Below are 3,552 nucleotides of genomic sequence, written 5' to 3'. Positions count from 1 at the left end.
CATCTCTCTCACTATCGAACGAAGCCCAAAACCCCTAGCCCGTCCCTAAATCCCCCACGCCCGGCTCCCGCCCGTGTTCCGCCGCCGGAAATCGCCCAACGGCGGCGGCGACACCCCAAACTCCACCAAATTTACACCATACAATCACCTTCCCATCCCCTTTCCAAATTTCCAAACTGTTTCCCTCAAATCTCTCTCAATCTCCTCGAGTTTTAGATCTAAGTTTCACAGAAAAAACCACATCCTTTCCCTTTTGATTTTTTCGGCCAGTTTCTGAGATTTGTGAACCCAAGACTTCCATTAGTCAACTGTTCTTGTTAAGAACAGTTGATTAATGATCGGCCAAGTCCACTTTCCCCTGATAGATTTGGTCAGATTCGTAGCTAGTCCCTTCCTATAACGAGCATAGGTAATTGCTCTTACTTTTCTTTTATTTTTGTTTTGTTTTGGTTTTCTTTTCCCTCTTCAACTTCATGTTTCCGTTTAACCGCATGATTTAGGGTTCTTCTTCTTTTTTAACTGTTAGCTGTTTGTTTACACATTGTTCATTAGATTAATCAAAGCATGCTAAGACTTCATTTCAATTTTGCATAGGTTTAGCCTAACTAGGGTTTTTGGTGAATCGTTTATTCCGTATATGTTTCCATTTCTCTTGTTAACTTCTCCTCTCCTGTATTCTGTAATTAGATTTCAACATGTTAATTCATAAACTGAGTAGTTTAACTTCTAGGATTTCTTTGTGGGTTTTTCCTGATAATTTTGGTTTGGTTACTGTGTAGATGCATTTAGCCGTTTAAGTCTAGTTTTGTTTAGATTTAATTAGATAAAACACTTTTATTTATGTCACGACCCAAACCCCGGCCGTGATGGAGCCCAAAACATTGCTAGGCAAGCCCGACCATTTACACAACCTTAGCCAATAAATCTAGATAGATGAATAAATATTCACTATTAAAAATACCAATTTAGTGCGGAATTTCTGAAATAATTTCTAACATTCGAAAATCCCAAAAATGAAAACAAAGTACTGATCAACCCACAGAATCTGGTGTCACGAACATGAGCCTCTAGAAGCAGATTATTCACCTATTACAAGTCCGACTAGGAAAAATAATACGACTAAAATAATAAAAGATAGAAGGGAGAGATCAAGGCTGCGAACGCCATGCAGCTACCTCGACACTCTCAGATAATTGCTGCTCAGCTAACAAGTCCTCACTCACCCTTTGGTGTACCTGGATCTGCACACAAGGTGCAGGGAGTATTGTGAGTACTTCCAACTCAGAAAGTAATAAATATAAATAAGGTCTGAGGATAAGAAATCCTAAATAAACACAAAGCAAAGCTATAAATACAACAACGTGAACCAATAGCATAATACAGTAAACATTAAAACAGTTATAATAAAGTCACACCAGAATGAGAATAAATAACAATTAAATATGTAATGCAACACATAAACCGGTACCTCCAGTACCCCGCTGCGGCCGTGCAGCCCGCTCCATTTATTTAACGTCGACGGCGCTCACTGGGGGTGTGCAGACTCCGGGAGGGGCCCCTTACGGCCCAAGCGCAATAATAAGCCATCTCGTGGCATCAAATAGGCCCTTGGCCTCATATCAATATCATTATAATACTGCTGCGGCTTGCAGCCCGATCCCATACTCAGTCCAAAAATCACACAATAGTATAAAAATATTCAGCCCAAACTTCATTTAAAAATATTAACTTAATTTCTAATTTAAGAAAAAGGCTGAGATTTCAAACACAGTATTAAATACCAGGACTGAGTTTAATATTTATAAATATGGTAAGACAATATTAAAATAATCCCTGAAGGATTCAAGTAGTTGGCACAAAGCCCAATTATGACAATTAATCCATTTTTATAAGGATATTACAAATCTACAATCAAATAGGTACCAATTTTATTAAGCGGGACGGACCAAGTCACAGTCCCTGACGGTGCTCTACCCCACGCCCGTTATCCGGTGTGCAAGTCACCTCACATAGCACTACGATGTGCAAATTCGGGGTTTCAAACCCTCAACACAGCATTTACATTTATTACTAACCTCAAGCCGGCCAAAGTCCTAGCTTGCTATGCCCTTGCCTTTCGAATTCACCTCTTCGCGCGTCGAATCTGACCAAAACCACAACGAATACGTCACAATATGCTAAGGGAATATAACCCAATCGAAAAGACTCGAAAAATATCGAAAATCACGAAGTTGGCAAAACCGAGCCCCGGGCCCACTTCTCGAAAAATTATAAAATTCACATCACCGGATTCCTTATCTCGCCACGAGTCCATGCATATAAAGAACACCAAAATCGGAGTCCAAATGACCCCTCAAATTCCCATTTTTGTTCTCTTAGGTTTCAAGCCCTAAACCACCATTTTTGACCCTAATTCCTTGAGTTTTCAGTGAAATTTCATGTATTTGCATGATAAAATTGTGTTCTAAGTCCAAGAATGCTTACCTGATCGAAGTCCTTGAATTTCCTCTTCAAAATCGCTCAAGAACACCCCAAGTCCGAAGTCAAAATATGTGTTCTGTAAATATTTCGCGAAGGGAATTAAAACCCTTTCTGACCAGTTATTTCCGCATCTGCGGCTACATAGCCGCATATGCGACTTCCGCTTTTGCGATGGGGAGCCGCTTCTGCGGACAAGACCGCTTCTGCGGTTACTAGACCGCTTCTGCGGTCTCGCATCTGCGATTCCTTTTACGCAGGTGCGGTTTCCTTTAGCCTTCCAAAATTCCGCATCTGCGGTCCTACTGTCGCATCCGCGACTCCGCAGATGCGGTCAGCATCTCCACACCTGCGATGCCTGTCGCTTCTGCGGTTCTTGACTCGCTTCTGCGGTACCGCTTCTGCGGTCCCATTTCCGCAGGAGCGAAAATACCAGAAGCAGCACAGGTTCTGCAATCTCCTAAGTTCAAAACTTCCCGTTAGCCATCCGAAATCACCCCGAGGCCCTCGGGACCTCAACCAAAAATACAAACATGATCCAATACCTTATTCAAACTTTCTCCAATCATTAAAACACCTCAAACAACACTAAAACCATCATTTCTCTTTGAATTCAAGCCTAAGTTCTTCTAAAACTTCCGAAACACGCATTCGATCAGAAACCCAACCAAAACACCTCCGAATGACCTGAAATTTTTCACACACATCCAAAATCACCTAACGAAGCTACATTTATCTCGGAATCTCATTCCGACCCCTGGATCAAAATCTCACCTACCAACCGAAATTCGCCAAAATACTAACTTCGCCAATTCAAGCCTAATTATACACCGAACCTCCAAAATCAATTTCGATCGTACTCCTAAGTCACAAATCATCCCTCGAAGCTAACCAAATCATCGGAATTCAAATCCGAGCCCTCTAACACAAAAGTCAACATCCGGTTGACTTTTCCAACTTAAGCCTTCTTAAAAGAGACTAAGTGTCTCATTTCTTATCAAAACCATTCCAAACCAACTCTAACACATCAAATACTGATAATGAAACATGAAGAAGCATAACATGGGAGAAACG

Source organism: Nicotiana attenuata, chromosome 6 (assembly GCF_001879085.1).
Source record: "Nicotiana attenuata strain UT chromosome 6, NIATTr2, whole genome shotgun sequence".
Lineage (NCBI taxonomy): Eukaryota > Viridiplantae > Streptophyta > Magnoliopsida > Solanales > Solanaceae > Nicotiana > Nicotiana attenuata.
The sequence above is the reverse complement of the archived record's forward strand: the minus strand, read 5'-3'. Positions refer to the sequence as shown.